The 13,322-nt window shown below is 41.9% G+C and overlaps 1 protein-coding gene across 1 annotated transcript in view; it reads left to right on the top strand.

Annotated features, from left to right (window-relative positions):
- Nucleotides 1–13,322, top strand: part of LOC122553907 (progesterone receptor-like) — a 352,930-nt gene that overhangs the window by 116,520 nt on the left and 223,088 nt on the right. The gene's annotated exons all lie outside the window — the stretch shown is intronic.

Raw genomic sequence — 13,322 nt, 5'->3', positions numbered from 1 at the left:
TTAGACCTACATATTTCAAATGGTATATTTTTATCAATGATTGCATAAGTTTGCGGATTGATAAGTTTTGTTTTGATAATGAACCAATAATTGTGTTTATTATGAAACCTGCTCAATAAATATTTCTATTTAAACCTGATATGGCTGAGGCATTTAACAGGATATCTTGGTAACTTGAAAACCATTTCATGTCATGATCCCTGGAGTATTGGGACTACAACAATAGTGAACTCCTCCAGTCTAAGTCCTTAACATCTGACTGGACATTTTTGATGTTAAGCATTGTGACCATTGCATTTACTAGTGCAATATTTGAAAATATTTTCACAGCAAGACGAAAGAGCAACTATTGTTCCATGGTTCAGGCGTGTCATGACTAAAGATTGAAACATCCTCGCAGAACCATCGGAGCTTGCTGGTTGCTTAATTCAAGTCAGCCTTTACTGAGTGACGAACTCCACTCAGACATAGAGTGTAGCAACACATAGCAACAGATCTGAAGGTTATTGTGAAAAAAGTTCAATAGTTTAACAACTTACTGGAAAGTAAAGCAGGATTCTTTAAATGTTACCTTACATCCTCCAGTGTAGCAGGATCTTTATGGGTGAAACCCTGAACTCTACTCCAAGGCGAATTTGATGATTGGTGTTATTGACTCAGGCAGGTGGATGGTGGGTGTGGACCCAATTGGTTACAATTCCTTGGGTTTGCTGAATAACTGAATGGAGCCTGGACTTGCCTTTGTGGAATCAGGTAATATTATCACATTTTGTGCACCAACTCCACCGCTGACAAGGTAAGGCCTCACCATAGCCTTACCTGCATCCAGCCCCTCCCAACCCCAGCCCCTCCCATTTATCTCTCAACCTCGACCCACAAGCCTCATTCCTGATGAAGTGCTTATGCTCGAAACATTGATTCTCCTGCTTCTCGGATGCTGCCTGACCTGCTGTGCTTTTCCAGCTCTACATTCTTGACTCTGATCTCCACCATCTGCAGTCCTCACTTTCTCCTCATCATGGCCAGGAGCAGGATATGCTGGCCTGCAGGACTTTGTTCCTCAACCCTAGCCCAACATTTGCCTTTCCAACTTCTTACAATAAAACTTTGAACCTATGGCAATTCATGCCTGAAGATGACACCAGGAATAGAAACATAGCTTGGAGGAATACCATAAGGTAGTCAAACATTTACTGTTGGAGCAGACACTACTAAGTGGAGATTTATTAGACACTCTTCCTAAAGAGGTTTTATAACATGCAAAAGAGAGATTATTAGCTATAGTTGGGGAGAGATTGATGAAGAGTTATTATTCAAAATTACAACCCAAGTGCTCAAGAGGATGGGAGAGAATTGTTGCATAGAAAAGCAGGCAATGATTTGCCTTAGAGAATGTCACAATAGGTGTATGCTCCATCTGTTAGATTGTCTGCCACAATGCTCTTTCCTGGTGGGGAAAGCTTGGTTTAATATGGTATAGAAAAAAAAAATCTGATAAACTCACAAGAGGAAGCTCTTGTCATAAACAAGATGTGGTTTACTGCATAATAGCAATTAGGTGCAAGTTACATTGATAGAAGAAAAATAGTGATCATAGGATGTAGACCAGCAATGAAGACCACAGGTCAATGCTTTAGGAATCCCACCATGGCAGATGGTGAAATTTGAATTCAATAAATATCCAGAATGAAGAGCTGTCCCTAATGGGTTAAGGTTACAGTTAGGCAACAATTTTTGTAAAAACTATCTAGTTCATGAATGTTCTTTAAGGAAAGAAATCAGCCATCCTTACCTGGTCTGGCTGACATGTAAATCCAGATCCACAGCAAAGTGGTTGGCTCTTAGCTGTCCTCTGGGCAATAAATGCTAGCCTAGTCAGCAATGTTTACATCCTGTAAACAAATTTTTAAAATGATAAATATATATCACTGAGACTGAGGGAGACCTTGATGTTAGGTCAGAGTTGTTATTCCACCTGTTTTCATGCAATATCATCATATTGTGCAAGTGCTTAATACGTTCCTAGGCGCTAACCCTTTTGGACACTTGCATGGTTAAACAATTTAAACTACTGTACATTTAATTAAAGTAATTGGATAAGTAAGTAGAGGGATATAAAGGAGTGTGAGGAGATAGCAGGGTAATGGGATTTGTTTAGGATTATTTCAGTAAGGAGCTAGTGCAGACACAATAGCATGTATTACCTTCCTCTGTGCTGCTAATGTGTAAAGTTCTACAGATGATCTTTTAATAAAATTGTTGCAGAATTATACATGTAGACAAAACATTGCTCTGTTCAATCTGTGAGCAGCTTTAGCTATGTCAAGTAATAGGATATCAGAAAAGTGGTTGTTTTGTGTTTCAAGAATGACAACTAAAGTTTTATATATATCTATCTATTTCTATTTAAAACATTCAGCTTTGTTGCCAGCATTCTATTGATTCGGGTAAATGATTGTGAATGATAATGTACTCATGCTAATGACATGTCTGTTTCATCTTTGTCAGTCTAGTGGAGGAGAAACTCTACATTTATTGCACCTGACTGATAATGTCACACTTTCAGGTCAGACATCTGGTTTACACCCTGACCAATTTAACTACCACTGACCTGAGTCATTGAAGTGCGTTAATCTAAAATCAGGAATATGCAGTCTTGACTTCAAAATAAGATATGACAACATGAGTAAAATAAGAAACAGATTTAGCAGCAGCCTAATAGTTTGTTTTTGAAATACAGTGGCCTGAAAATTTGGGTACAGCCATTTTTGAGCATAAGAGAGGAACAAGGTTAAAATCTCTGTGCCTGAATGGTCACAACCAAAGTGCCTCCAACCTTGGAGAGCAAAGGTAACAGGCAGCTCCGCCTGCCCTCCGCAGTGAGATCGGTTGGAAGGTTTGACCGCTGTGTTGCTAACAATAGCCTTAGGTGAGTGAGGTTTACATGGGTGTCTTTCACACCCATAGTTGATGAAGCTAAAGAGACACAAGGACTCAAGACAGAAAAGGTAAATGATTGATCCCAGAGATGATTGAACACCATAATTTTAAAAGGAAGAATATTTGCCAAAAAGCATATGTTTGGGTTATGCTTTACATCCTGAAATATTATGATCTGTTTAGCTAGGATCATAGTAATTTCCCCTTCCCTCACTTACATAGAACATAGAACATAGAAGAATACAGCGCAGTACAGGCCCTTGGGCCCTCGATGTTGCGCCGATCCAAGCCCACCTAAACTACACTAACCCACTATCCTCCATATACCTATCCAATGCCCTCTTAAATGCCCATAAAGAGGGAGAGTCCACCACTGTTACTGGCAGGGCATTCCATGAACTAACGACTCGCTGAGTGAAGAACCTACCCCTAACATCAGTCCTATATCTACCCCCCCTTAATTTAAAGCTATGCCCCCTTGTAATACCCGACTCAATACGCGGGAAAAGGTTCATACTGTCGACCCTATCTAACCCCCTAATCATCTTGTACACCTCAATCAAGTCACCCCTAAACCTTCTTTTCTCTAGTGAAAACAGCCCCAAGTGCCTCAGTCTTTCCTCATACGATTTTCCTTTCATACCAGGCAACATCCTGGTAAACCTCCTCTGCACCCGTTCCAATGCCTCCACATCCTTCCTATAGTATGGCGACCAAAACTGCACACAATATTCCAGATGCGGCCGTACCAGAGTCTTATACAACTGCATCATGACCTCAGGACTCCGGAACTCAATTCCTCTACCAATAAAAGCCAGTACGCCATATGCCTTCCTCACCGCACTATTTACCTGGGTGGCAACTTTCAGAGATCTGTGTACATGGACACCAAGATCCCTCTGCTCATCCACACTACCAAGTATCCGACCATTAGCCCAGTACCCCATCTTTTTGTTATTCTTCCCAAAGTGAATCACCTCGCACTTAGCTACATTGAATTCCATCTGCCACCTTTCTGCCCAGCTCTGCAGCTTCTCTATATCCTGCTGTAACCTGCCACATGCTTCCTCACTGTCAACAACTCCTCCGACTTTCGTGTCATCCGCAAACTTGCTCACCCAACCTTCTAACCCCTCTTCCAGGTCATTTATAAAAATGACAAACAGCAATGGTCCCAAAACAGATCCTTGCGGAACACCGCTAGTGACGGCACTCCATGAAGAAACTTTGCCATCAACTACTACCCTCTGTCTTCTTCCATCCAGCCAATTCCTAATCCAAACCTCCAACTCACCCTCAATGCCATATCTCCGTATTTTCTGCAGTAGCCTACCATGGGGAACCTTATCGAACGCCTTACTAAAATCCATATATACCACATCTACCGCTTTCCCCTCATCAACCTCCTTCGTCACCTTTTCAAAGAATTCAATAAGGTTTGTGAGGCACGACTTGCCCTTCACAAAACCATGCTGACTATCCTTGATCACATTATTCCTATCTAGATGTGCATAAATCCTATCCCTTACAATTCTCTCTAAGACTTTGCCCACAACAGAAGTGAGACTCACCGGCCTATAGTTACTAGGGCTATCCCTACTCCCCTTTTTGAACAAGGGAACCACATTTGCTATCCTCCAGTCTTCTGGGACTACTCCTGTAGACAAAGAGGACATAAAAATCAAGGCCAATGGCTCTGCAATCTCCTCCCTTGCTTCCCAGAGAATCCTAGGATAAATGCCATCAGGCCCAGGGGACTTATCTATTTTCACCTTTTCCAGGATTTCCAACACCTCTTCTCTACATACCTCAAAGCCATCCATTCTACTTATTTGTGCCTCAGTATTCTCATCGACAACAATGCCCTGTTCCTGAGTGAATACTGAAGAAAAGTATTCATTCAGTGTCTCCCCAATCTCTTCCGCCTCCACACGCAACTTCCCCCTACTATCCTTGACTGGACCTATTCCTACCCTAGTCATTCTTTTATTCCTAACATACCTATAGAAAGCCTTAGGGTTTTCCCTAATCCTATCTACTAAGGACCTTTCGTGTCCCCTCCTTGCTGCTTTTAGCTCTCTCTTCAGGTCCTTCCTGGCTACCCTATAACTCTCAATCGCCCCAATTGAACCTTCACGTCTCATCTTGAGATAGGCCGCCCTCTTCCATTTAACAAGGGATTCCAATTCCTTATTAAACCACGGCTCCCTCGCACGACCCTTTCCTACCTGCCTGACAGGTACATAATTATCAAGGACACTCAATAGTTGCCCCTTGAACAAGTTCCACATATCATTTACACTCTTGCCTTGGAGTCTACTTTTCCAAGCCACACATCCTAAGTCATGCCTCACCGCATCATAATTTCCCTTACCCCAGCTATAATTCTTGCCCTGTAGTACACACTTATCCCTCTCCATCACGAGTGTAAAAATCACCGAATTATGGTCACTATCCCCAAAGTGCTCACCTACCTCTAATTCTAACACCTGGCCTGGTTCGTTACCCAGAACCAAATCCAGTATGGCCTCACCTCTTGTTGGCCTGTCTACATATTGTGTCAGGAAACTCTCCTGCACACATTGAACAAACACTGACCCATCTAACGAACTTGAGCTATAGCTTTCCCAATCAATATCAGGAAAGTTAAAGTCCCCCATAACAACCACCCTATTACTGTCACTCATCTCCTGAATCACCTTCCCAATCCTTTCTTCAATGATTCTAGGACTATTAGGAGGCCTGTAAAAGACTCCCAACAGGGTGACCTCACCTTTCCTATTCCTAACCTCAGCCCAAACTACCTCAGATGGCAAGTCCTCATCCATCGTCCTTTCCACCGCTGTAATACTGTCTTTGACAAGCAATGCCACACCTCCCCCTCTTTTACCCCCACCTCTAAACCTACTAAAACATTTAAATCCCGGAACCTGCAACAGCCAATCCTGTCCCTGTTCTAGCCATGTCTCCGTAATAGCCACAACATCGAAGTCCCAGGTACCAACCCACGCTGCAAGTTCACCTACCTTATTTCGTATACTTCTTGCATTGAAGTATACACACTTCAAACAACTTCCCTGTTTACAGGCACCCTCCTTGGAAATTGATGCCATGTTCCTCACCTCCCTACACTCCAGGCCCTGCACCCTGAAGCTACAATCTGGGTTCCCATGCCCCTGCCGAGTTAGTTTAAACCCCCCCCAAGAGCACTAGCAAACCTCCCCCCAAGGATACTGGTTCCCCTCAGGTTCAGGTGTAGACCATCCTGTTTATAGAGGTCCCACCGTCCCCAGAAAGAACCCCAGTTATCCAAAAACTGGAACCCCTCCCTCCTGCACCATCCCTGAAGCCACGCATTTAATTGTTCTCTCTCCCTATTCCTCGAATCTCTATCACGTGGCACGGGTAACAAACCAGAGACAACAACTCTGTTTGTTCTAACTCCAAGCTTCCAACCTAGCTCCCTGAAAGCCTGTCTAACATCCTCAGCACTCCTCCTACCTATGTCGTTGGTGCCAATGTGGACCACGACTTCGGGTTGCTCCCCCTCCCCCTCCAGGACCCGGAAAACACGATCAGAGACATCACGTACCCTTGCACCTGGGAGGCAACATACCAAACGTGAGTCTCTCTCGTTCCCACAAAACCGCCTATCTGTGCCACGAACTATCGAGTCCCCAATTACTACTGCTCTGCTCTTCTTCACCCTTCCCTTCTGAGTAACGGGGACAGGCTCCGTGCCAGAGACCTGAGCCCCGTTACTTACCCCTGGTAAGTCATCCCCCCCACAAGTATCCAAAACGGTATACTTGTTCTTGAGGGGAATGGCCGCAGGGGGTCCCTGCACTGGCTGCTTCCTCCCAGTCCCCCTCACTGTCACCCATCTATCTGCCATCTTTGGAGTTACTACTTCCCTATAACTCTGATCTATGACCCCCTCTGCCTCCCGAATGATCCGAAGTTCATCCAACTCCAGCTCCAGTTCCCTAACACGGTCTTGGAGGAGCTGGAGATGGGTGCACTTCCTGCAAGTGTAATCGGCAGGGACGTCGATGGCATCCCTCACCTCATACATGTTGCAGGAGGAACATTGCACTGCCTTCACTGCCATCCCTCTAAAGCTAACTGTTTAAACAAAAACTGTGTCTAAATAATACAAGCAAAATTCAGCACTTACCTGCTTGCCACAACAGATGTTATTAATAGGTTAGAGGAGGAGGGCGGGTGGGAGGCACTACCCGTGTAGTGCCTCGGGTTCCTCTCCTTCACGCTTTTAAAGGGGGAAAAAACTAACCCAGCTAAGCTTACACTAACTGCTTCCGGGTCTCGGCTGCCCCTCTGCTTGTCGTCACTTCCTCTGCTGCTCCCGCTCTTTCTCAGCACTTTGCACTTTTTCAGCAAAATACTATATGGCAGCTTCAAGATAAATAAGTGCAGATTGTGAAAATATATTATGGAGCAGTATGCTCTTGCATTAATGCATTACACCATCCGTACAATGCCAAACATAATTAACATAATTCACACTTGCTCTCACATTTTTAATAACAAAGCTTTCTGTAGCAGTCACAATTTCTTGGTTTATGTATTATTTGACTTATGCAACTGTGTTAAAAATCCTTATAAGGTGCCTCAAGTAGCAGGAATCCTATTGATCTTTTTATTAATCTATGCCCTCTAAGTAAAGCATATCCTAATCGTGGATCAGTATTTATTTAAACACTGTGAATTGTGAACTAATGTAAGGATATTTCTAGTTATTGAATGCTCACTGTATTATAAAAAGTGTTCCTATCTAGATAGCGTATTTTTAAAAATACCTCTTATCATGGTATTTCAAACATGTGGCCAAGGGGAGGAGAGAATAAATAATTCTTATCTGTGTGCTGTAGGCTGTCTCCAGCAGGGACATCATAGACCACACATGCTGTACTTTATTTTCAACCATTTTAAAATCTTGCATGTGGTGTAAACAAAAACAACAGAACTTTCTGCAAATCATTGAAAAGTATAATTTCTGGTGAAATTAAAATATGTGAATTTGAAGCATGCTAATCTAAACTTAAGGATCTGCCTAAGAAATCTGATCATTCGCTGTATCATTTAGGAATGTACAGCACCCTGTGGTAAAAGTTATACTACTTATTACTTCCTTGTTGAAAGGAAATTATACTACACTCATCCTTACAGAATATTTTGGAGATATGGGGCACATTTGTGCATGGTTGTTTCAACACTTAATGTATCCTGTACTTTAAAACGAGGAATAGGTTTTACAAATTTCTAAATGTAGTAACTTGCTGAAATGTAAAGTACAAAATTATTTCACATTTCTATATTTTCATTTGTGAAGTACTTCAAGCTAAAAACAAATGCATTGAATTGGCAAAAATCCAAAGAAGTCTTCTATAGCCTTGACTTTTAGAATACGTTGCCCAAAACTGCATTTCTGTCTTTTGCTTGAATCAATATTTTATATCATACAAACTAAACAACAGACTGATAAAACACATTCCACACTGATAACCATTTTCCAAAAATGCTTCTTTTTGCTTCAAAACTGTAGCTTTGGTTTAATCTATCTCCATTGGAGGAAACATTAGTAGATGGTGATGTCAGACCTGACAGAGAAGTTGAAAATGCCTTTAGCAGTGGAGCCTGAAGCAGACATATTTAAAGATTAGTCTGACCTGACAGAGGTATTTGTCTCTGGGTATCTGATATAACCATTTTACAAACATGATTTATAAAATGAAGAAAATACATTCAGAGATACCAGCATCATTCCTCTGGACTCTATCAAAAATATATGAGGATGAATATTGATATGTGCATAGGGGATCAAAATTTTTAGTAAAAATCAGGCCTGGTGATCTGGGAGTTCTATCATGTCTCCAGTGGTCATCCACAATAAACTTTCTTGGACTCTTTGTGTGGACGCACTGTTTACAAAGGCCAAACAACGTCTCTTCTTCCTCAGGCAGCTGAGAAAATTTGGCATGACAGCGAATACCCTTGCCAACTTTTATAGGTGCGCCATCGAGACCATTCTGTCTGGATGTATCACTACCTGGTATGGCAACTGTACCATTCGAGATCGGAGATAGTTACAGAGAGTGGTGAACTCGGCCAAGACAGTCACAAAGGCCAAATTCCTATCTGTAGACTCCATCTACCAGGCCCGCTGTCAAGGAAAGGCCGCCAGCATTCTCAAAGATCCATCCCATCCTGACAGAGCTTTTCTACAGCCTCGACCATCAGGGAGAAGGTACAGAAAACTGAACACACACACCAGCTGGTTTTGAAACAGCTTCTACCCTACTGTTGTTAGAATAGTGAATGGACTTACAAACTCTTACATTCACCTGTACCTGTGTTTTTGTTTTTGCTGCTGTTTACCTATAATTTACTTATCTATGCTGTTTAACTCTGTGATCTGCCTGTACTACTCGCAAGACAAAGCTTTTCACTGTGCCTCGGTACATGTGGCAATAAACTCAATTCAATTCAATTCAGTAATGACGTTTAAGCAAATTCTGTTTATTATACCATCATGATTGGTCGATATGCTGTTACAATTCAATTAATTATGAAGTAATCGGACATGGCACTGTGCCCCCTGGTACAAAGGTTACACATGAGGCCAGCAACTTAGGAGTTTGGAGAAAGTGAGTGCAGAACAAGAAACAATTGAGATGTGAAATTGGAACTACACTAACTCAATAAAAAGAGAAAATGGCAAGCTTTAGGTCAGCCACAATCATGCTGTGATTTACACTGAGAGGAACATCTCCTTAGGTCTAAGCTCAGTGATTTTGTGTGGGGACAGCGACTTAGTGCCAATCATTTCAAGATCCCTGGACACCTCTGTGACCGAGTCCCTTTACTGCCTGTGAGGTTACACAGTGTCATGTTCAGAAGTTCAATAGACTGAGTAGGAGGTGCAGTATCTTTCAACTCCCCATCCATAATGACAATGACAGCTACTTGAATAGGGGCAGCAGCTATTGAACAGACGCCACAGGGCAGCACCACCCTGAGCATTGACGTTGTAGATCAACAGTCAGCCTTTTGGCCCCTTTGAGCTTTTAGACGAATTGTTGACATTGTGGTAATGTCACTGGAGTAGCAATCCAGGCCATTGTTGAGGTGACATTAGTTGAATACTCTTATGGCAACTAATGGAATTCAATTTCAATTAATCATAAATCTGGAAATGAAGGCGAGTGATGATAAAACTACTACTGATTCAGTAAAAAAGAAATTTTGTTCATTAATGTCATGGAGTGAATGTTGAAACCCTTGCTGATTTTTCATTACTTTCTTTTATCAATTTTGATTTGTAGCTGTGATCTGTGAACTGTGAGCTGAAAAATGACCTTTGGACTGTGGTCAGCAGTTTGTGTTAAGGAAAGTGACAAACAAGCTGTTGTTTATTTGTGAGGCCAGGCCTGAAAATGAATTTCAGGTTGGTTCTTGATCAAAAGGTTCCACAGATACTTCAACGGGGGTGGGGGTGGGAGTGGGGGTGGTGGGGGAGCAGATAGCAGATGTTTGGCCATTAATGAGGTCAGTACTTGGGAATTGGTGCCAGCAGGTCTGGGAGGGAAGAGGATGGTCAAACATCGAGGGGTTGGAGCATTTGAAAACTGGGTTTTGGATTATGTGCCTGACAGAGGAGTTTGGCTGTTAATGTTACATGAAGATTTGAAAGCTCCCTGCCTAAACTCCCATTATCAGTGATTGGAAGTTCAGAGAATAAAAACTAAGTTACAAGTATTATTGAAACTTCCTCAGAGTGAAGTGTGATCCGGATTGAGGTCTTCCGAAAATCAGCCAGAAACAATCATATGCATCTGTGGAAAAATGCATCGTGAAAACCATTTAAGTAATCTGGCCAGTTTTGTTATTTTATGTATTCCTTACCTGGTAGTTGTCTGTTTGCCTTTTGTGTGAATAACGCTGGGTAAAAGCTTATTGAGTTTAAATCATAAACATCAATTAGATTATTTTGTTGTTTAATTATACAATGCTAAAGTTACCATATTATTAATAAATAGTTAAGTATTTTGTTTAAGCCACAAACCTGGTGTTGAGAATTGTTTATTCATAAAGTGTTATTTTAAAAGACTGGTTAGGAATCTTTGGGGTCAATATTGAGGGTCTTTGAAGGTTTGAACTTTATTGTGTTGTGAGTACAAAGCTGATCTGATTAGGCTGTCTGTCCCTGTGTCGTAAGACAAAGTAAATCTGCCATCCTTCACCCGTTCTGGCCTACCTGTGTGGCCAGACCCACAGCAGTATGGGTGACTGTTAGTGACTCTCTAAAAGCACTAAGCACATAGAACAACAGAAGAAGATTCAAGATTAGAGTGGTGCTGGAAAAGCACGAGGAGAAAGTGAGGTCTGTAGATGCTGGAGATCAAAGTTGAAACTTTATTGCTGGAACAGCACAGCAGGTCAGGCAGCATCCAGGGAACAGGAGATTCGACGTTTCGGGCACAGGCCCTTCTTCAGGAACCTGAAGTAGGGCCTGAAGAAGGGCCTGTGCCCGAAACGTCGAATCTCCTGTTCCCTGGATGCTGCCTGACCTGCTGTGCTGTTCCAGCAATAAAGTTTCAACTGCTGGAAAAGCACAGCAGGTCAGGCAGCATCCGAGGAGCAGGAAAATCGACATTTCGGGCAAAAGCACTTCATCAGAAATTCCTGATGAAGGGCTTTTGCCCAAAACATCAATTTTCCTGCTCCTCCGATGCTGCCTGACCTGCTGTGCTTTTCCAGCACCACTCTAACCTTGACTGTAAATCTCCAGCATCTGCAGTACCCACTTCTGCCTAATAGAAGTAAGTTGACCACCCATTGCCCTATGCAAATTCTTTCTATCTAGTTAGGACTCAATTGTTGACCAATGTATGATCCTGCTTTTTGCAATCCACAATTACATCCACCATGTTTTTAAATTATTGTATGATGGCTTCGCATGACATGAGGTTTGATACAGATAAACCCAGTCAAGCACAGAGTTTCAGTTTTGCTTTCTAGAAAGGAAATTGACAGATCTTTGATGTTTTAGATTTCACATATCTGGTAATCAAGGTCTTATCGGAACAACCAAACATTTTTGTCAATTTACGAGATCCCACTGTCTCAGTGTATAGCTGGTTGGTAACCATCGCAGGAGAATAGAGCACTTGTGTGTGCCAAGTATCCAAGCTGTCACACCCCTGTTTATCCTACAGCACTGTCAAAGTAAGTGCAGAGGCAGGAAAAGAAGAAGTGGGGAAATAGAAGAAAAAAAACTGTCACTGTAACAGGAGACATTTGGTGCAAAACCATTGAAGGTGGTTGGGGAAGGTAAAGGAACTAAAGATGGGTCAAGATGAGGTGGAAATGGCAATAGCAGAATCATTATTAAAAGTTTATTTTGAAATGATGAGGGGAAAGGCTATAATCTAAAATTGTGGAATCAAATGTTGAATGTAAAAACTTAAAGGACTGAATCAAAATGTTACATGCTTTTTTCCTCCTTGTAATTGAAACTGGTGAGAATCAATGCCAGCTGAACCTTATGCATTTTTCTTGAAGGTTTAAGTTGCACAACGCTTTTGAAGGTTTTCTCACTGTGAGGCCCAATTAATTCTCTCACAGTATCTTACCAAACCTGCCTCATTAATTATCTTTGATGTTCATCTTCTATGGCATAGGCATTTCCTCTGACTGATTTCTGTCCCATCTTACTATATGTCCTTCCAAGAAAAGGTTGCTACTCAGTAGATATCCCATAATCCTAGATGCCATGAAGAAATAAAGTATTTTACAAATGGGTGTGGATAGGTGAGGTGAATGGGCCAAAGTTTGGCAAACCAAGATTAAAATGGATGTGTGAAATTATTTACTTTGGTGGGAGGTAACTTATTATGTAAAAGGAGAGAAACTTTAAAGTGACTCAGTGCAGAGGGATCTGTCGGGAAGGCTGTCGGGAAGGCTGTCGGGAGGTAAGTGGAATTTTGGCATTTATTGCTTAAGGAATAGAGTATAACGGTGGGGAAGTATTGTTACAACTGTACAAGGCATTAGTGAGATCGCACCTGGAGTATTGAATCCAATTTTGGTCTCCCCAATTGAGGAGGGATGTAGTTATATTGGATGTAGTTCATTAAAGGTTCAGTAGATTGATGCCAGAGATGAAGGGTTCATCTAATGTAGAGAGGCTGAAGAATTTACGCCGATACATACTGGAGTTTAGAAAAATGCGAGGAGATGTAATTGAGGTATAAGAGATGCTAAAAGATGATTAACAAAAGAAAAAGATGTAGAGCGTGTTTCCTCTTGTGGAGCAATCTAAAATCAGAGGTCATAGTTTTCAGATAACGGGTAACAGA

The sequence above is a fragment of the Chiloscyllium plagiosum genome, unplaced genomic scaffold (genome assembly GCF_037043375.1).
Source record: "Chiloscyllium plagiosum isolate Xiang-an unplaced genomic scaffold, Cpla_swu_hap1 HiC_scaffold_6, whole genome shotgun sequence".
Classification (NCBI taxonomy): domain Eukaryota; kingdom Metazoa; phylum Chordata; class Chondrichthyes; order Orectolobiformes; family Hemiscylliidae; genus Chiloscyllium; species Chiloscyllium plagiosum.
This window is presented reverse-complemented; position numbering and strand designations above follow the sequence as displayed.